Here is a 22524-nt window from a genome sequence, read left to right on the forward strand (position 1 = left end):
TCTAGGTAAATGGGTGGACTGTTGAACGGAATTTCAGCGACACAAGCATGAACCAAACCCCAAGGGCAGTCAGGTCCTGGTCTCCTGAAACTACTGCCGCAGGCAAACAGGAATCTCTGTCCATCAGCTGGAGATGGGAAGCCCCCGGGCGGCCAGCCCCGCCCCCTACCCCTGACGTCACGAGAGGTGGGGCGGCGAGCGATTGGCCTTTCTCGGGAGCTCCGGCCGCTCTGCATCCCGGCGGACAGGCGAGCAGGGGTAGAAGGGACGCGGGAAGGAACAGAGCGAGGAGGGGTTGCCAGCTCTGCCCAGGCGGGGCTCCGGCTCCGGCAGCTGAGCTTGGGAGTTTTCTGAGAAGTGATTTTTTTTTTTCCTTCAGAGTCAAATGGCTGGCATAGAAGCATAACCCGCCTACACTCTCCGGATTTGTGCTTGGTTCTTCTCTTGCATCTTGGGACTTGTGATCATCATGCTGTGATGTGTGCCCAGAGAGGAATTGGTAAGGGTGAACCAGCGAGCCTCTTGGACCGTTTCCCTGCCTTCCGTTTCACTACCCGCGCTCTTTTCCTCTCTGTTTCTTTACTCTCTCTGTCTCTCTCTCTCCTCTCCCTTCCCCAATAATTGTGTTCAGGTTGGATGAAGTGCCTCAAAACTGGAGTTTAGGGCTTTTGTTGAACTTAAAAAAAGAGAGAGAATCTTACACCGTTTTCAGTTTCTTGATTTCAGGAGAGGGATTATTTTATCTATTCTGAATGCTGGGTTTTGTGAAAAGATAAATTATGTACACACACCCTTTGTCATCTCATTGTGAAATCGAACAGTTTAAAGCAATTTGGGCTCTGTCTCAAAGGTAATGAAAAGAATGGGGGTTGAAATTTTAACGCAGTAAATAAACCACGGGTTGATCCCTTAGGAAGAAAAAGGTGTTTGTGTTGGAGCTTGGTCAGAAATAGTTTTTACAGGAGCGCTACCAAAAAGCCCGCGTTCTTGCCCGCAAACACTAACTTTGCAGAACTTAATTGTTGTTTAGGGCACCCTTTATCTTACATTATAAAATAAGTAATTATACTTTATACAGCAGAGAGACATCTGGCTGGTTAGTGAAACCTCCATTCTGGAGGGTCGGGCTTCCTGTGCCTTCAGAAATGATGTATTTAAACTACTCTTAATCATAGGGGTATGTTAACTCGGGTATTTAGAATGTTATCTAAATAAGGCCGAAGATTCTTCTTGCTTCTTTACACGTTAGTTCTTTCCAAGGAAAAACAATTCCATAGTCTGAGAGCAAGCCTCTGACTCTAAATCAACCTTGCAAGATGACCCACAAGGATAGGGGGCTCCTTATCCGCCAATGTTACTGTATCAGAAAAGTGACTCCAGAGGAGATAAATTATTTTAAAATTAGGCTAGGTCACATTTCTGTGAGGAGTACCATCATAAAAAGATATTTGGTGACTTGTTTAGAGCCAATATGTAATACATGGTCATTGTAACAGTAAACTCATTCAGTGTCCAGGTGCAAGCCCTCACTCCAATCTACCCCAAAAGGTAATGTCTGCTCTTTCTGGACTCTTCTATTCCCTTTACAAATGCATACCTACATTGAGATAGTTTGTTTTTATCAAAAGGAGATCATACCATATATGTTGAAAAACAACTCTCCAACATTCAAAAAGTTTTAGAAAGTTTTAAAAAGTAACAGTGTAACTGCCAATTTAACATGTGTTAAATTGTATGAAAAAGATGGAGAATCTAAGCAGTCTAAAACAGTATGTCAGGACTGTTTGACCTTTGCATAGCAAGAACTGAATACTTATTCAATACGATTGCTTAGTGACTAAATAGAATTTGAATAGGATATCATTTATTTTGATATCAGTAAAATGGAGCAAATGCTCAGGATTTGATTATAATTTGTAATAGAACAGAGATGACTCACCTGTTAGATGAATGTACTTAGAATTTAAAAATTAAGGGGTAAAAATGTCCACATATTCAAGCCTTCATTACAGGTCTTATTGTCTGATCTAGTTGAAAGTAGTCTTTTTAATGAGGGAAAAGCAAAGAAAATGCTACAAACAAGATCATTTGGGGATTCTCGAAACCCAAAGCATTAGCAGCTGAGCAGCTTTCCTTATCACCTGGAAGAGGTTTGTTATGAGTGTATTCTCTTAAAACATTTTCCCCTTCCTACTGTGAAAGAATTTCAATCTAAAATGGATAGAATGGAAAGTCTCCCGCATGTGCCTTTAGGAAAACAAAACTTAAAGACTGAGAGACCGATTTCCCATAAATGCCTGATTTACAGAAATTGATAAATTGGAATTTTCTTAAATGTTAGGACATTAATCGGAGGTTGCCTCGTATCAGTCTTGTAAAGTTTTTTCTTATGGTTTCCAGAGCAAGAAATGATCCAGGTCGGGTTGGTCTCAAAAACTGAGCTGAATTGAGTTTTGCTTGTATGACTAGACTGGTTTTGTCTGCTCAGGGAATTTTCAAAGCAGGTCTCAATTTGTTTTGACTTTAACAGGCTCTCATTGAACTCTCCCCTCTTTACATGCCCTGCCCATCAACACAGCCTATTCCGAACCCTCAATGGACTCACCTGTCGCTTGCTATATAGTTCACGTGTCATGAATTTCAATTCCTCTGCTATTCCCAAATAAACTCATTTGTTTGAGCTTGCCTCAAATAATTTAGATGGACATTACTACTGTGGATGGATTTATTTCATTTCAAAAACCATCTTAGTCATAGAAACAATACTTTTCACAAAACTAGTATCACTGTTAGAGTACGAAGTTATAGTGGGACTAGTTTCATAAATGAGTGTGGCCTTAATGGAATCTTTTATGCTGCTCAATGAGGGGTACATTCACGCAACTGTTAGAGGTAGTACACTATGGGAATATGTATTAAAACCTGCAAATGTTTGTAGAGTTTGACTCAATAATCCTAGGTCTAGAAATATATCCTATGGAAATCATCTGAATTCCATATGAGGATTTATAAATATGTTCATTAGTGTTATCTGTAATATGGAAAACTTAGAAACAATAAAGCCCCCAATAGAAAAATATTTAGACAAATTAAAGTATTATATATCTGCTTTGATAAAATTCAGTTTCCTAAATATTTTTGAAAAAATTTCATGATTTAGAAAGGTCCTTGTAATGTATTAAGTGAAAAGAGCAAGATTTAATACTGTTATCTTGAATGTGTAAAATGCAACTTTGAAATAAATATATTATTTACTCAGTAAGCTCTTACTATATATATATATATATATATATATCAGGCATTGTTCTAAATTAACAAACACTGAACAAGACTGTGTCGCTTTCCATTTGCATACAAGTTCCTGTTTGTATCAACGGGTAAATCCACTAATATAGCACATAGAAAAAAATAGATTTTAAGGTGGTAGAGTTATAGCTTTTTATTTTTCTTGATATTCTCAAATACTCTACAGCAACTATTTTTATAATCACAAAAATGCCATTTTGAAAAATATTGCCAAGAAATATAACCAAAATTAAAAGACAGATTGTAAGCTTTATACTATAAATGCCAGTATACCCTATAAAAGATATAAAAAGCAGTGAGAGCTAGATGAACACCTCTATAAAAATGATCTCGAAAGAAAAATAGACATAAGTGGGCAATTCACAAAGGAAAAAAAAAGACTTTTCTAAGGTTTAGGGGAGAGGGTATACTAACCTCCTAATCAGAGAATACACAGTATAGCAGTAAGTTACTCTATTTTCACACATCACAATTAACAAACATGGAAAGCAAATCAAAATGTGTGAGGTTGTTGGGAAGACTAATGATATGGAAAAATGTTCATAAAAAAATGGAAGTAAGTTACAAAATAATATCCTACTTCTGAAAAAAATTCAATCTATGCGTAGAAACTATTTGTGGAGAATAAACCAGATGTTAATAGTACTTATTGGGTAGTGGGATTATAGATGATTTCTGTTTTTTTGCACGGTATTCATCTTTAGTTTCTACAATTTCTACAGTGAATATATTGTAGTTATCAGGGAAAAAAGTTGCTATCCTAATGAAGCAATTTGTCATAGAATGAAGAGCACATAGACAATATTATCTTTCCCCTCTTTTACTCAAAGCCTCCACAGTCTCATTGTGTGTAATTCCATGTCAGGTTTCATTGTTTCTGAATTATATTTGCTGGTGAGAATATTTGGATTATAAGGGAAATCAAAAGATAAAACTTATTCTAGTCACATTCACTCTTCCGCCCCCAGCTGTTTTCTGAAATAACCAGTGTTTGACTGATTTGAGCTTTATTCCTTTTCATTTCCTGTTGATCACATCTGCAAGGGTCCTGTGCTGATAAGCCTTAATGAAATACTCCTTAATTTGTTTTGCTAAAATTTACTTATTCCATTTAAGGCCATTCTGAATGAAGAAGATGAGTACAGCTGCATTTCCATTACAAAACGAGCTTACAAAATTTCAACTCTTTATGAGGGATAAATAATAAAAAAATCTTAGTATCTTGGTTATAAGGTGAAAATTAGTTTTAAATTATCCAAAAACATTGTGAAGTCTTTCTTCAGTTTATAGTACTCATAATTACTTAGCACTATGTTTAAGCATTCTCATTCCGCTTACAGACTATAATAATATATAGAACGTTCTAGTAAAAATCTTAATTATCCTTTCTTCTTCACTAAAGTCTTTCATAGACAGGTATTCTCAGATGCTTTCATGACAAAGATTCTCTCTACTAATCTGCTGTGTCCTTCAGCCAACAAATTAACATGTCTAACTGCCAGGTTAGAAAAATGCCTGAATCATTTTAAGAAAAAATTTATAGAAGTATAGTTGACTTACACTACCATATTAGTTTCAGGTGTACAAAATAGTGATTCAATATTTTTATACATTATGCACCATACGAAATTATTACAATATCATTGACTGTATTCCCTGTGCTGTACATTATATCCCTGTGACATTTATTTTATAACTGGTAGTTTGCACCTCTTAATCCTCTTCACCTGGTTCATCCATTCCCCCCTCACCTCCGGCAACCACTAGTTTGTTCTCTATATCTGTGAGTCTCTTTCTGCTTTGTTATATTTGTTTGTTGATTTATTAGATTTCACATATAAGTGAAAATATACAGTATTTGTCTTTTTCTATCTGACTTATTTTACTAAGCATAATACCCTCTAGGTCCATCCCTGTTGTCACAAATGACAAGATTTCATTATTTTTTTTTATGGCTGAGTAATCTTCCATTGTACATATATACCACATTTTTTTTTATTCATCTATTGAAGAACACTTAGGTTGCTTTCATATCTTGGCTGTTGTAAATAATGCTTCAGTGACCATTGAGGTGCATGTATCTTTGTGAACTAGTGTTTTAATTTGGGGGGATAAAGATGCAGAAGTGGAATTGCCAAATCGTATGGTAGTTCTAGTTTTAATTTTTGAGAAAACTCTATACTGTTTTCCATAGTAGCAGTGCCAATTTACATTTCAATCAACAGTGCACAAGTGTTCCCTTTTCTATACATATTCACTAGTACTTGTTATTATCTTTTTGATGATAGCCTCTCTGACAGGTGTGAGGTAGTATCTCATTGTGGTTTTGATTTGCATTTCTCTGATAATAGTGATGTTGAGCATCTTTTCAAATGCTTGATCATCTGTATGTCTTCTTTGAAAAATGCCTATTCAGATTCTCTGCCCATTTTCAGTCAGGTTGGTTTTTTTGATATTGAGTTGTATGAGTTCTTCTGAGATATTCTGGGAAATATCTTTTCCCATTCAGTAGGTTGTCTTTTCCTTTTGTTGATGGTTTCTTTTACTGCGCAATAGCTTTTTCATTTGATGTGGTCCCATATATTTATTTTTGCTTTTGCTGCTCTTGCCTGAGGAGACATATCCAAAACAATACTGCTAATGGGACATCCCTGGCAGTCCAGTGGTTAAGACTCTGCACTCCCACTGCAGGGGGCAGGGGTTCACTCCCTGGTTGGAGAGCTAAGATCTTGCATACCACATGGTGCAGCCAAAAAAGAAATAAATAAAATACACATTAAAACAAATATTGCTGACTGATGTCAAGGAGGGTACTGCCTATGTTTTTTTCTAGGAGTTTTTTGGTTTCAGGTCTTTCGTTCAATTTTTTCATTCGTTTTTCAAGTTTATTTTTGTATATGGTGTGAGAAAATCATCTATTTTCATTCTTTTATATGTAGCTGTCCAGGTTTCCTAACACAACTTATTGAAGAGGCTGTCTTTTCCCCATTGTATATTCATGCCTCCTTTGTGATGGATTAATTGAGCAGATGTGTGTGGGGTTATTTCTGGGCTCTCTATTTTGTTGCATTGATCTGTGTGTCTGTTTTTGTACCAGTACCATACTGTTTTGATTACTGTAGCTTTGTAGTAGGTATAGTCTGAACTCAAGGAGCATAATGCCTGCAGCTTTGTTCTTTTTTCTCAAGATTGTTTAGGCTAGTCAGGGTCTTTTGTAGCTTAATACAAATTACAGGATTATTCTAGTTCTGTGAAAAAAAATGCCATGGATATATTGATAGAGATTACATTGAATATGTAGATTGCTTTGAGTAGTATGGACATTTTAACAATATTAATTATGCTGATCCATGAACACAATATATCTTTCCATTTATTTGTGTAAACTTCAAATTCTTTTATCAACATCTTTTAGTTTTCAGAGTAGAGGTTTTCACTTTCTTGGTTAGCGTTAGTCCTAGGTATTTTATTCTTTTTGATGTGATTATAAATGGGATTGACAGTTCATTATTACTGTATAGAAATGCAATGGTTTTCTGTATATTAATTTTTTATCCTGCAACTTTACTCAATTCATTTATTCTAATAGTTTTTTTGGTGGAGTTAGAATTTTCTGTATATAGTATCATGTCATCTGCAATTAGTGACAGTTTTACTACTTCTCTCCCAGTTAGATGCCTTTTATTTCTTTTTCTTGTCTGATTGTTGAGCCTAGGACTTCCAGTACTATGCTGAATAAAAGTGGGAGAGTGGGCATACTTGTCTTGTTCCTGATTGTAGAAGAAAAGCTCACAGCTTTTCACTATTGAATATGATGTTAGCTGTGGATCTTTCATAAATGGCTTTTATTATGTTGAGGTATGTTCCCTCTGTACTCACTTTGATGAGAGTTTTTATCATGAACAGATTTTGAATTTTGTCAACTTCTTCTGTGTCTATTGAGATCATGTGATTTGTATCCTTCATTTTGTTATTGTAGGTATATCACATTGATTTTGTGGATCAAATCATCCCAGGAATAAATCTCACTTGATTATGCTGTATGATCTGTATAATCTTTTCAATGTATTGTTGGATTCAGTTTGCTAATATTTTTTTGAGGATTTTTACATCTATGTTCATCAGGGATATTGGCCTGTAGTTATCTTCTTTGGAGTGCCTTTTTCTGGTTGAGTAAGTGTGTGCACGTGCCCTTTAAGGGCAGAGTCTTGGTTTCCTACAGCCCTCCAGCTCTCCTGGTCATAGCCTTGCTGGTTTTCAAAACCAGTTAAGGGGACTCGTCTTCCTGGTGCTGGTGCCCAAGGTTGGGGTGCCCAATGTGGGTCTTGAACCCCTCACTCCTTAGGGAGGACCTCTGAGTTTGTAATATCCCCTTTTGCTTGTGGGTTGCCCACCAGCGGTGTGGGTCCTGAATATACCACACCTCTGCCCTCATCTCTGTCTCACTGTGTGTGTGGTTTGTTCATTTGTTTGTTTAGTAGCCTTAATTATAGAAGAGCTGTTCTGCTAGTCTTCAGGTCATTCCCAGAGAGAGTTGTTCTTTTGGTGTGTCTGTGGGAGGAGGTGAGCTCAGGATCTTCCTCCTCTACCATCCATCAGATTCCTGATACCTAAATCTGAAGTATTATTATACTTTTAAGATTCATAAACCAAGAACTGAGAGAAAAAAGGAATGCTTTCGATAAGGCAAGGGAATTTTGAAAAGTAATTCTTACTGTGATCCTAAACTGACTTTCCTCTCCCAAATTATCACATTTCATTTTGAGCCAGGCTAGTGCAAAAGATGAGGTCTGGTGGTCCTTACTGCCCAATTTGTCACATTTTTTGCTTGCTTGATTTGGGTCATGGTCAGGATGGGTGGGGTGATGATAGGAATGTGTGGATAAGGTATGTTGTATTAAGAATGCAGTGTTGGAAACGAGCAGAGGACAGGAGTAGAACCAGTACAGGAGGGATAGAGCCAAGTGGGGGAAATGAGAGCGTGGCTCATGCCAGGTTGTTGCAGTGTTGCCCTCTCCAGCTTTTGGTGTTGCTGTGTCATCGAGGTGCACTCAGAGATACCTTTTGGAATCTCTAATTCCACTCCTTGTTAGCTCACTGGTAAACTGTGCTCTGAAGCACATTACTCAGTTTTTCCAATCTAGTCTCCCTGCCTTTTCTCCCCCATTCCAATCTGTCTTTTATGCCTCTTGCAAAGAAATCCTTTAAATGTCCACATCATGTCACACCTTCTCAAATATCTTTGACTTCCCATTTCCTTTAATCTAAATATAAATTCTTCATCTTAGTAGGTAAAGACTTATTATGACTAGATTTCCTTCTTAATTTCCCATCCTTTCTTAATTCGTATTTGAATCTCCAGCCATGTTGAACTACTCAGTGTTACTTAACACTGGGTTATAGGGGTTTCTAGCCTCCTTGCCTTTATTCATAATATTTCCTTTTCTAAAATCTACAAATCTCTTCTGTCAGATTCTCAACATTTCCCAAGACTCACTTAAAACTCTCTCTTTTGGGAAGCCTACTCTCTTCTCCCTTTCTGTCTTCCAACCTCGTGTCATGCATTCTCATAGGATGTTCTATTTCCCTAAATGTATGTGCTACACGATTACCCTAGTGTTATCTTTTTTTGTGAATTGAGTATTTTGACCTGCTCTGGGCATGTTTATTCATTCTCAAAGAAAAAGCACTGTGCCTAAGACAAGGTAAAGGAAACGAACACTAGAAAGTAAGCTCCTTTAGAAGGCAGAGGTTTTTTTCTATTTTGTTCCTTGATTTATCTCTGTTATCTGTTACAATGTGTGGCATATAGTAGGAGCTCAACAAGCATTAGTTGGAAGAATGACGTTGTTGAGCACTTCCAGTGTGCTAGGCACAGTGCTGATACTTTGATTTTATAAACCTCCTTACAAAACTTTGTGAGGTATGTGACGTTATTTCCACTTTACAGATGTGGAAACTGAGGCTCAGAAAGGCAAAGAGCTTGTGGTAGGTGGCTGACTGTGAATCTGACTGAGCATCAGTATCATGTGAACATTTTAGAGCTTGTGTTCTTTCTACTGACTGCAGATGCATTTGTTGTTTTGAAAACAGCTGATTATAATATCACTTCTAATTCAAAATGGATATGTTTTGGAGGGTGGAGAGCATCTAGTAATTATTGGAACTGACCACTTATCATGAATCCAATTTATAATTCCAGTGAACACTATCCACTTCTTTTTAATATCATTTGTAGCTTTCATCTGTCTCTTGTTGCTGTTTGTATACTATACTTAGTAATACTTGGAAGCCTTGGTGACAATTTAAATACAGTCATCCCTCCTTATCTGTGGGGGGGTTGGTTCCAGAACCCACCATGGATACCAAAATCCACAGATGCTCAGGTCCCGTAGTTGGCCCTCATATCCTCCGTTCTGTGGTTCAACCAACCATGGATGGTGTAGTACTGTATTTATTGAAAAAAAGGTCAGCGTATAAGTTGACCTACACAGTTCAAACCCATGTTGTTCAAGGGTTAAGTGTATATGTGTTGAGACAGTTTAAGTAATTGACATATAATCTATGCTTTTGTTACTTTAGGTAATGTGCTGAAGTAATTTTTATCCACAGTGAAATAATACTTTTGTATGGAATATTTATATCATATTTTAAGTGACCCAAATGCTTCCAGAATTGAATCTTTAAATAGTTTTTAGAAATTAATGAAACCTCTCATTCATTATACAGAAATATTATTTAATAGTTCAACTAAAATAATGCCTGTCTTCATCATTTATCCAGTAATGCCACATACTTAAAAATTTTAGCCTTTTTGTTTATTTGGTTTATATTTCATAGCTCAGGTTAATGATCTGCAAGAGGCCTTTGGAAAACATTTGATGTAGTCTATTTAGTTTTATGAGTATATACCATCTTTCAGTGCCTAAATTCTTTCCACTTTAGCTACAAATAACTCCACTTCCCAATTTCTTTTTTCTTTTTTTATCCCTTAGTCTTTTAAGCATTTTATTTTCTTTTGCTTTTTACAAATTTCTGTGGTGACTAATCCAGAAAATAATTGCCCTATTTTTTGTGTATAAAAAAGTAGTTTCACTATTATTTTAAAACAATAATATAGGCATCATTGGGATATAAATGAATAGTTGCATTAAAATGATATTTAATAGTAATGGAAAAGATATACTTTTTCATGGAGAAAATATACTTTGAAATTAAAAATAAGTCCCGTCAAAACAGACTCACAGACATAGAAAACAAACTTATAGTTACCAAAGGGGAAGGAGTGGGGGGAGGGATAAATTAGGAGTATGGGATTAACAGATACACACTACTAATATAAAATAGATAAACAAGAATTTACTGTATAGCACAGGGAACGATATGCAATATCTTGTAATAACCTATAATAGAAAATAATTTTAAAAATGGATGTGTGTATGTATATATGATTAAATCACTTTGCTGTACACCTGAAACTAACACAATATTGTAAATCAACTATACTTCAATAAAAAATAAATTTTAAAAAAAGTACAGGGCTTCCCTGGTGGCGCAGTGGTTGAGAGTCCGCCTGCCGATGCAGGGAACACGGGTTCGTGCCCCGGTCCGGGAGGATGCCACGTGCCGCGGAGTGGCTGGGCCCGTGAGCCATGGCCGCTGGGCCTGCGCGTCTGGAGCCTGTGCTCCGCGGTGGGAGAGGCCACAGCAGTGAGAGGCCCGCGTACTGCAAAAAAAAAAAAAAAAAAAAAGTCTCTTTAGAGCAAATTTGAATTGCCTAGGTCAATGGTTTTCAAAGTACAAAAAAATAAGTCTCTTTAGAGCAAATTTGAATTGCCTAGGTCAATGGTTTTCAAAGTACAAAAAAATAAGTCTCTTTAGAGCAAATTTGAATTGCCTAGGTCAATGGTTTTCAAAGTACAAAAAAATAAGTCTCTTTAGAGCAAATTTGAATTGCCTAGGTCAATGGTTTTCAAAGTACAAAAAAATAAGTCTCTTTAGAGCAAATTTGAATTGCCTAGGTCAATGGTTTTCAAAGTACAAAAAAATAAGTCTCCTTAGAGCAAATTTGAATTGCCTAGGTCAATGGTTTTCAAAGTACAAAAAAATAAGTCTCCTTAGAGCAAATTTGAATTGCCTAGGTCAATGGTTTTCAAAGTCTGGTCCCCAGGAGCATCAGCATCACTCCAATTTATTAGAACTGCAAAATCACAGGCCCCACTGCAGACTGATTGAATCAAATTGGGGTGAGAGCGTGTGTGTAGCAGGTGGAATCTGTGTTTTCACAAGCTCTCCAGATGACTCTGACCTGTGGTAGTCTGAGGACACAGGTTTAGGCTTAAGATCCTAGAAGAGCAGCCCATATTCACTGTTTGGCAGGCAAGTGCCTGGTCTATTTTCTTTCTTTGTTTTCCTTCTGTCTTATTCTTTTGTTATTTTAGTTTTTAATTGAAATACAATTGATTTAAAATATTGTATTAGTTTCAGATGTATAACATAGTGATTCTATATTTTTATAGATTATACTCCATTTAAAGTTGTTATAATATATTGGCTATATTCTCTGTGCTGTACAGTATATCCTTGTAGCTTATTTATTTTATACATAGTAATTTGTACTTCCTAATCCCCTACCCCTATCTTGCCCCTTTCCCTTCCCTCTCTCCACTGGTAACCACTAATTTGTTCTCTATATCTGTGAGTCTCTTTGTATTTTGTTATATTCATTCCTTTTTTATTTCTTGGATTCTACATATAAGTGATAACATACAGAATTTGTCTTCCTCTGCCTGACCTAATAGCTTAATACCCTGTAGGTCCATCCATGCTGTTGCAAATAACAGAATTTCATTATTTTTTATGGCTGAGTAGTATTCCATTGTGTGTGTGTGTGTGTGTGTGTGTGTGTGTGTTTATATATATACCACATCTTTATCAATTCATCTGTTGATGGACACTTAGGTTGCTTCCATATTTTGGCTATTATAAATAATGCTGCTATGAACATTGGGGTGCATGTATCTTTTTGAATTAGTGTTTTCATTTTCTTTAGATGTATACCCAGGAGTGGAATTGCTGGATCATATGGTGCTTTTTTGAGGAACCTCCATCCTGTTTTCATAGTGGCTGCATGAATTTACATTCCCACCAACAGTGTACTAGGGTTGCTTTTTCTCCACATCCTTGCCAACATTTGTTATTTGTAGACTTTTTGGCGATAGCCATCCTAACAGGTGTGAGGTGATACCTTATTGTGGTTTTAATTTGCATTTCTTTGATTAGCGATGTTGAGTATCTTTTCACATGCCTGTTAGCAATCTCGTCTTCTTCAGAAAATGTCTGTTCAAGCCTTCTGCCCATTTTTGATTGGATTGGTTTTTTCCTTTATATTGAGCTGTATGAGCTGTTTATATATTTTAGATATTGACTGCTTATTGGTCATATCATTTGTAAATATTTTCTCGCATTCAGTGTGTTGTCTTCTCATTTTGTTGATGGTTTCCTTTGCTGTGCAAAAGCTTTTAAGTTTAGTTAGGTCCCATTTGTTTATTTTTGCTTTTGTTTCCTTTGCCTTAGGAGACAGATCCAAATAAATATCGTTTAGGACTTTGATCCATTTTGAGTTTTTTTTTTTTTTTTTTTTTTGCCGTACGCGGTCCTCTCACTACTGTGGCCTCTACCGTTGCGGAGCACAGGCTCCGGACGCGCAGGCTCATTGGCCGTGGCTCACGGGCCCAGCCGCTCCGCGGCATGTGGGATCTTCCCGGACTGGGGCACAAACCCGTGTCCCCTGCATCGGCAGGCGGACTCTCAACCACTGCACCACCAGGGAAGCCCCTTGAGTTTATTTTTTATATGGTGTGTGAAAATGTTCTAATTTTATTCTTTTATGTGTAGCTGTCCAGTTATCCCAGCACCACTTATTGAAGGGACTGTCTTTTCTACGTTGTATATTCTTGCCTCCTTTGTCACAGATTAATTGACCATATGTGTGTGGGGTTATTTCTGGGCTCTTTATTCTGTTCCACTGATCTATGTGTCTGTTTTTGGGCCAGTCCATACTCTTTTGATTGCTGCTGCTTTGTAGTATAGTCTGAAGTCAAGGATCATGATGCCTCCAGCTTTTGTTCTTTTTTCTCAAAATTGCTTTGGCTGGTCTACTTGATTTTATTTTACTTAGTGAATAGTGTTTTTTTTTTTTTTTTTTTTTTTTTTGTCTGCATTGGGTCTTTGTTGCCGCACGCAGGCTTTTCCCTAGTTGTGGTGAGCAGGGGTGCTACTCTTTGTTGCGGTGCGCGGGCTTCTCATTGTGGTGGTTTCTCTCGTTGCAGGGCATGGCCTCTAGGCAGGTGGACTCAGTAGTTGTGGCTCACAGGTTCTAGAGCGCAGGCTCAGTAGTTGTGGCACACGGGCTTAGTTGCCTGCGGCATGTGGGAAATTCCTGAACCAGGGCTTGAACCTGCGTCCCCTGCATTGGCAGGTGGATTCTTAACCACTGCGCCACCAGGGAAGACCTGGCTGGTCTACTTTAAAAGGCCTCTAGAAAAGATGATTCCATTGACTTTTCTGTATAGCATTTCAAATAGCTCTGTGATACCACTGAACTGGCTTCAATAACCAGTAATTTAAGACAGAAAACTTACAAAACAGTCCAAAAAGACAGTGTTTAATATCAATACTTAAAGATTTGTGTTGGCTGGTTTTATGTTATTATTTACTTCCTGGCAACAAATTCCCTTCCCAAAACATAATTAAAATGAACGTTTTTTCATAAGGGGAGAAAGGGGGAATGTTTTTTCCCATCCTTTGATCTTGGGTATATTTTTGGAGAATGGTTAAAAGAAGCAGATGTGAATTCTTATGACTCTCAGTAGAGAGTTTGTGTCTAGGAAATCAAGTTTTCCCTGAGTGTCTTTGTAGAGGTGGGGAATAATATTGTTTCCTACTGTGAGCATTAAAATTGTTATCAATTAATTCTATATAGAGTTCCAGCATAAAAGTGTTTCCATACTGCATCTGTATTCAACATAGGCTGTATTCTTTTAATGCACTTTAGATTCAGTCAGGTCAGATTCTCTCACTTATTGCTGGAAATTTTGATTGTCAGCTTTCTTTACCCTATCAGGCCCATGTGATGTTGAACATGGTCACTTCATAATATTGTAGATTGGTCATGTCATGGAGATATTAGGAATCAACAGAAAGAATCTCGAAATAGTTTCTTAAGTAGGAATTAAAACCTGATCTACAACTGTGTTTTTCCCCCACTGACTTTAATTTCTAAAATAAAGAGCAATGAAGGAGATATGTGAGAAGCATAACAGACTTGTTTTTGAGATTACTTTGATATCTAGAAACATATATCCTCTACATAAGTATAAACTATTTTACTGTAACAATTATCTGAACTTTCTTTTGCAGAATATCATTTAAATTCTGTTTCAAACCTAAATTTCATTAAGAAGAAAATCTCCTAAAACCATGTAGCCATTTAAGTAAGCTCTCTCTTAAAAACTTAACCCGCCATATCTGTTAGATATTTTTAGTAATTGTCTTTTGTCCAAAAGAGACCTGAATGCTTTACTTGGCTTTGCAACATTTTTAATTACATTCAAAACTTTTTGGCAAGGACACATATATACATTGCCTTTACAATGAAGTTTATATACTCAGTTATGTTCTTCTTGTTTTCTCTGATATAATATGGAGAATTTTTAGTAGTACATACACATGCTGCTTGTGGACTTGGATGTGAATGTTCTTTTTCAGTGTTGAGGCAGCATGCTTGTTTTGCACTTTTTAAGGCTGTTCTTAAAACAAAAACTTAAAGGTTTGCATCTTTTCCCTACATTTAGAAGCAATACATTAACTTCTGTCTATGCTTTTCTCCACCATAAGCATAGGCTTCACGATTAAATGAAGTTGGATAGGTTTTGTGTGATTAGAGTTTTGGAATAGTTTTTGATTAAATAAAGATCTGTCTTCTAATTATAAACTAAATACATATGTTCATGGTAAAAAAAATAAAAATAAAAAAGAGACAGTTACAAATGATACTTTAAAATCATCTACTAATATATTGCCTCAAAATAACCAGTGTTAGAGTTTTAAAAAAATATTTAATTCCAAATTTATATATATAAATAGATACACACACACACATATATTCTGTTTGAGATCATACTTATATACAGGTCTAAATCATGGTTTAAAACCTTATAGGGAATTCCCCAGTAGTCCAGTGGTTTTCACTCTGCACTCTCACTGCCAGGGCCCCAGGTTCAATCCCTGGTCAGGGAACTGGAATCCTGCAAGCTGCAGGGGATGGCCAAAAAAAAAAAAACACCAAACACCTTAAAAACTTTAAAAATTTTCTTGCTTATCAAATTTATTTAAACATCATTTTAATAGCTGTAGTATATTTCCATTTAGATATACCACGATTTAACAATTTATCTGGACATTTGGGTTAGTGTGTTTTCCAGTGCTGAATTGATCAGCTTTCTACTCAGGGCCAAAAAGAATGAACATCTTTAAGACTTACTACCTTTTGGCTCCAGAAAATTAAAAGCAGGTTAGACGTCCCCAGCACTATATGAAAACTTGGCTTCATTGAACACCATGAATAAAGAAACTCCTTGCTACACTCAAGGAAAAAATTACTGCTTTTCTTAGATTGGTTACTAATGAAGTTGAAAATATATTTTTTTCTATTTATTTGCAGTTTTTCAGTTTCTGTTCATGCTCATTTCTCAAGTATGCTCTTCTTGTAAATACTTAAACCCCCGAAATGAATAATTCCTTGTATTGCTTTTATAAACTATCACTGTGAAGAGTAGGCCATTGTGAGTGATTATGGGTCTTCTTGGATGAAACTGAAACAATAGGGCAGATCCTAAAAATTAGCTGAGAAAATTTTCAGATAGATATAAATCTGAATAAATCTTGGTTCTTTTAAGGTCTAAGGATACTATAATATAAAATTTTAGCAGGCATAAAATCTTGTATTCAAATTGATTTAACTAATTTATGACACATTCATAAATCATGACATAATTTAGAAATTAATGAAAGCCTATATATGTATGTAAGTAATAAAATGGTAGCGGAGAGAATAAGCTGGTTTATTTTTAATGAGCTGCCACTGATTTGATGTGTAATATTGGGTAAGTCAATGTCCTGAATCTCAGTTTTCTTGTTTATAAAATATTTAGTTGGATACTTAAGAGTTTTTTTTCCAGCTTTAAAATTCTGAATGTTCTATTTAAGTTACTAACCTTATCTTTTTGTTTGAATTTTGTTTTATTTATTTTTTTAGACAGCACGTTCTTATTAGTCACCAGTTTTATACACATCAGTGTATACATGTCAATCTCAATCTCCCAATTCATCCCACCACCCGCCCCCCTGCCGCTTACCTGCCTTGGTGTCCATACGTTTGTTCTCTACATCTGTGTCTGAATTTCTGCCCTACAAACCAGTTCATCTGTACCACTTTTCTAGGTTCCACATATATGTGTTAATATACGATATTTGTTTTTCTCTTTCTGACTTAATTTACTCTGTATTGACAGTCTCTAGATCCATCCATGTCTCAACAAATGACCCAATTTCATTCCTTTTTATGGCTGAGTAATATTCCCTTGTATATATGTACCACATCTTCTTTATCCATTCGTCTGTCAATGGGCATTTAAGTTGCTTCCAAGACCTGGCTATTGTAAATAGTGCTGCAGTGAACATTGGGGAGCATGTGTCTTTTTGAATTACGGTTTTCTGTGGGTATATGCCCAGTAGTGGGATTGCTGGATCATATGGTAATTCTATTTTTAGTTTTTTAAGGAAGCTCCATACTGTTCTCCATAGAGGCTGTATCAATTTACATTCCCACCAACAGTGCAAAAAGGTTCCCTTTCCTCCACACCCTCTCCAGCATTTGTTCTTTGTAGATTTTCTGATGATGCCCATTCTAACTGGTGTGAGGTGATACCTCAGTGTAGTTTTGATTTTCATTTCTCTAATAATTAGTGATGTTGAGCAGCTTTTCATGTGCTTCTTGGCCATATGTATGTCTTCTTTGGAGAAAAGTCTATTTAGGTCTTCTGCCCATTTTTGGATTGGGTTGTTTGTTTTTTTAATATTGAGCTGCATGAGCTGCTTGTAAATTTTGGAGATTAATCCTTTGTCAATTGCTTCATTTGCAAATATTTTCTCCCATTCTGAGGGTTGTCTTTTTGTCTTGTTTATGGTTTCCTTTGCTGTGCAAAATCTTTTAAGTTTCATTAGGTCCCATTTGTTTATTTTTGTTTTTATTTCCATTACTCTAGGAGGTGGATCAAAAAAGATCTTGCTGTGATTTATGTCAAAGAGTGATCTTCCTATGTTTTCCTCTAAGAGTTCTGTAGTGTCTTGCCTTACATTTAGGTCTTTAATCCATTTTGAGTTTATTTTTGTGTATGGTGTTAGGGAGTGTTCTAATTTCATTCTTTTACATGTAGCTGTCCAGTTTTCCCAGCACCACTTATTGAAGAGACTGTCTTTTCTCCATTGTATATCCTTGGCTCCTTTGTCATAGATTAGTTGACCATAGGTGTGTGGGTTTATCTCTGGGCTTTCTATCTTGTTCTATCTTGTTCCACTGATCTGTGTTTCTGTTTTTGTGCCAGTACCATATTGTCTTGATTACTGTAGCTTTGTAGTATAGTCTGAAGTCAGGGAGTCTTATTGCTCCAGCTCCGTTTTTTTCCCTCAACACTGCTTTGGCTATTCGGGGTCTTTTGTGTCTCCATACAAATTTTAAGATTTTTTGTTCTAGTTCTATAAAATATGCCATTGATAATTTGATAGGGATTGCATTGAATCTGTAGATTGCTTTGGGTAGTATAGTCATTTTCACAGTGTTGGTTCTACCATTTGTTGGTATCATCTTTAATTTCTTTCATCAGTGTCTTATAGTTTTCTGCATACAGGTCTTTTGTCTCCCTAGGTAGGTTTATTCCTAGGTGTTTTATTCTTTTTGTTGCAATGGTAAATGGGAGTGTTTCCTTAATTTATCTTTCAGATTTTTCATCATTAGTATATAGGAATGCAAGAGATATATGTGCATTAATTTTGTATCCTGCAACTTTACCAAATTCATTGATTAGCTCTAGTAGTTTTCTGTTGACATCTTTAGTATAGTATCATGTCATCTGCAAACAGTGACAGTTTTACTTCTTCTTTTCCAATTTTTATTCCTTTTATTTCTTTTTCTTCTCTGATTGCCATGGCTAGGACTTCCAAAACTATGTTGAATAATAGTGGTGAGAGTGGACATCCTTGTCTTGTTCCTGATCTTAGAGGAAATGCTTTCAGTTTTTCACCATTGAGAATGATGTTTGCTGTGGGTTTGTCATATATGGCCTTTATTATGTTGAGGTAGGTTCCCTCTATGCCCACTTTCTGGAGAGTTTTTATCATAAATGGGTGTTGAATTTTGTGAAAAGCTTTTTCTTCATCTATTGAGATGATCATATGGTTTTTATTCTTCAGTTTGTTAAAATGGTGTATCACATTGATTGATTTGCGTATATTGAAGAATCCTTGCATCCCTGGGATAAATCCCACTTGATCTTGGTGTATGATCCTTTTAATGTGTTGTTGGATTCTGTTTGCTAGTATTTTGTTGAGGAATTTTGCATCTATATCCATCAGTGACATTGTTCTGTAATTTTCTTTTTTTGTAGTATCTTTCTCTGGTTTTGTTATCAGGGTGATGGTGGCCTGATAGAATGAGTTCGGGAGTGTTCCTTCATGTGCAGTTTTTTGGAAGAGTTTGAGAAGGATAGGTGTTAGCTCTTCTGTAAATGTTTGATAGAAGTCACCTGTGAAGCCATCTGGTCCTGGACTTTTGTTTGTTGGAAGATTTTTAATCACAGTTTCAATTTCATTACTTGTGGTTGGTCTGTTCATATTTTCTATTTCTTCCTGGTTCAGTCTTGGAAGGTTATACCTTTCTAAAAATTTGTCCATTTCTTCCAGGTTGTCCATTTTATTGGCATAGAGTTGCTTGTAGTAATCTCTTAGGATGCTTTGTATTTCTTCAGTGTCTGTTGTAACTTCTCCTTTTTCATTTCTAATTTTATTGATTTGAGTCCTCTCCCTCTTGATGAGTCTGGCTAATGGTTTATCAATTTTGTTTATCTTCTCAAAGAACCAGCTTTTAGTTTTATTGGTCTTTGCTATTGTTTTCTTTGTTTCTATTTCATTTATTTCTGCTCTGATCTTTATGATTTCTTTTCTTCTGCTAACTTTGGGATTTGTTTGTTCTTATTTCTCTAGTTCCTTTAGGTGTAAGGTTAGATTGTTTATTTGAGGTTTTTCTGATATGAGTATTGTTACTCCAGCTTTCTTTTGATTTCCATTTGCATGGAATATCTTCTTCCATCCCCTCACTTTCAGTCTGTATGTGTCCCTAGGTCTGAAGTGGGTCTCTTGTAGACAGCATATATATATGGGTCTTGTTTTTGTATCCATTCAGCAAGCCTGTGTCTTTGGTTGGAGCATTTAATCCATTCATGTTTAAGGTAATTATTGATATGTATGTTCCTATGACTATTTTCTTAATTGTTTTGGGTTTGTTTTTGTAGGTCCTTTTCTTCTCTTGTGTTTCCCACTTAGAGAAGTTCCTTTAGCATTTGTTGTAGAGCTGGTTTGGTGGTGCTGAATTCTCTTAGCTTTTGTTTGTCTGTAGAGCTTTTGATTTCTCCATCAAATCTGAGTGAGATCCTTGCCGGTTAGAGTAATCTTGGTTGTAGGTTCTTCCCTTTCATCACTTTAAGTATATCATGCCACTCCCTTCTGGCTTGTAGAGTTTCTAACAGCTGAGAAATCAGCTGTTTACCTTACGGGAGTTCCCTTGTATGTTATTTGTCGTTTTTCCCTTGCTACAATAATTTTCCTTTGTCTTTAATTTTTGCCAATTTGATTACTATGTGTCTGGGCATGTTTCTCCTTGGGTTTATCCTGTATGGCACTGTCTGTTCTTCCTGGACTTAGGTGGCTATTTCCTTTCCCATGTTAGGGAAGTTTTCGACTATAATCTCTTCAAATATTTTCTCTGGTCATTTCTCTCTCTCTTCTCCTTCTGGGACCCCTATAATGCAAATGTTGTTGCGTTTAACATTATCCCAGAGGTCTCTTAAGCTGTCTTCATTTCTTTTCATCCTTTTTTCTTTATTCTGTTCTGCAGCAGTGAATTCCACCATTCTGTCTTCCACGTCACTAATCCGTTCTTCTGCCTCAGTTATTCTGCTACTGATTCCTTCTAGTGTAGTTTTCATTTCAGTTATTGTATTGTTCACCTCTGTTTGTTTGTTCTTTTAATTCTTCTAGGTCTTTGTTAAATATATCTTGCATCTTCTCAGTCTTTGCCTCCATTCTTTTTCCGAGGTCCTGGATCATCTTCACTATCATTATTCTGAATTCTTTTTCTGGAAGGTTGCCTATCTCCACTTCATTTAGTTGTTTTTCTGAGGATTTATCTTGTTCCTTCATCTGGTACATAGCCCTCTGCCTTTTCTTCTGGTCTATCTTTTTGTGAATGTGGTTTTTGTTCTACAGGCTTCAGGATTGTAGTTCTTCTTGCTTCTGCTGTCTGCCCTCTGGTGGATGAGGCTATCTAAGAGGCTTGATGGGAGGGACTGGTGGTGGGTAGAGCTGGGTGTTGCTCTGATGGGCAGAGTTCAGTAAAACTTTAATCCAGTTGACTGCTGACTGATGGGGCTGCGTTCCCTCCCTGTTGGTTGTTTGGCCTGAGGCAACGCAGCACTGGAGACTACCTGGGCTCTTTGGTGGGGCTAATGACAGACTCTGGGAGAGCTCACGCCAAGGAGTACTTCCCAGAACTTCTGTTGCCAGTGTCCTTGTCCCCACGGTGAGCCACAGCCACCCCCGCCTCTGCAGGAGACCCTCCAACACTAGCAGGTAGGTCTGGTTCGATCTCCCCTGGGTTCACTGCTCCTTCCCCTGGGTCCTGATACGCACACTACTTTGTGTGTGCCCTCCATGAGTGGAGTCTCTGTTTCCCCCAGCCCCGTCAAAGTCCTGCAGTCAAATCCCACTAGCCTTCAAAGTCTGATTATCTAGGAATTCCTCCTCTTGTTGCTGGACCCCCAGGTTGGGAAGCCTGACGTGGGGTTCAGAACCTTCACTCCAGTGTGTGGACTTCTGTGGTATAAGTGTTCCCCAGTCTGTGAGTCACCCACCCAGCAGTTATGGGATTTGATTTTACTGTGATTGCGCCCCTCCTACCATCTCATTGTGGCTTCTCCTTTGGCTTTGGATGTGGGGTATCTTTTAGTGAGTTCCAGTGTCTTCCTGTCGATGATTGTCCAGCAGCTAGTTGTGATTCTGGTGTTCTCACAAGAGGAAGTGAGAGCACATCCTTCTACTCCACTATCTTGGTTCAGGGCTGACTAGCCTTATCTTTAAAATACTTTTCCTACCTGGCTGAGATGTTGGCATCAAGCAGTTAGTAAGTGCACTCATAATATTGGTCTATTATGTGTCATTCACCTTTCATATATTAACTCCTTACAACAAACCTAAAGAGAAGGTCTTATTTTTCTGATGGGGAAACTGAGGGTTATACAAAGTCTCACTGGGGCTGAACGGTTAGAATCAGTATTTGAGCTTATGACTGACTGAAAAAGTCCCCTTTGCACTCTGCTAGTTACCTCTCCCTTGAACCAATGTGGTGGCTTGCTGTAGACCAGCGTTTTCAACAGTGGCATTATTGGCATTTGGGGCCAAAGTATTCTTTGCTTTGGGGTGCTGTCCTGTGCGTTATAATAGCATCCATGGCCTCTCTCCATTAGCCCTCGCCCCCTCAGTTGTGACCATCAAAAATGTGTCGAGGTACTATCAAATGTCCCTGAAGGTAGGCAGGAATTGCAGCCAGTCCAGCATCACTGATTTAACACAACTTAAGTCATCAACAGTCTGAGGACAAATGTAATTGTCATCTCTGGGAAAGGTCAGTGGCTTTAGGTCACCTTGGATTTCAAAGATCAGGATGGAATTAACCAAGTAGAAGCCCAGCAAAGAACCCCACTCCATCATTCAGCAATACTTTTTGCACACTTTTTTGATCGCTTGACCTTTATCCTCTTGAGATTTTTCTTATTTGAAAAATACTCAATTCCCTGGATGCATAGTATACCACCATGAACCTGACTG

The 22524-nt window shown here is 37.0% G+C and overlaps 1 protein-coding gene across 1 annotated transcript in view; it reads left to right on the top strand.

The window, feature by feature from the left end:
• Window positions 1-227: 227 nt before the first annotated feature.
• ATP10D (ATPase phospholipid transporting 10D (putative)) overlaps window positions 228-22524 on the top strand; it is a 114134-nt gene continuing 91837 nt past the window's right edge. Inside the window, 1 exon segment of the mRNA XM_067735883.1 lies at window positions 228-499. The gene's annotated coding sequence lies outside the window, so the exon portion shown is untranslated.

Source organism: Pseudorca crassidens, chromosome 4 (assembly GCF_039906515.1).
Source record: "Pseudorca crassidens isolate mPseCra1 chromosome 4, mPseCra1.hap1, whole genome shotgun sequence".
NCBI lineage: Eukaryota > Metazoa > Chordata > Mammalia > Artiodactyla > Delphinidae > Pseudorca > Pseudorca crassidens.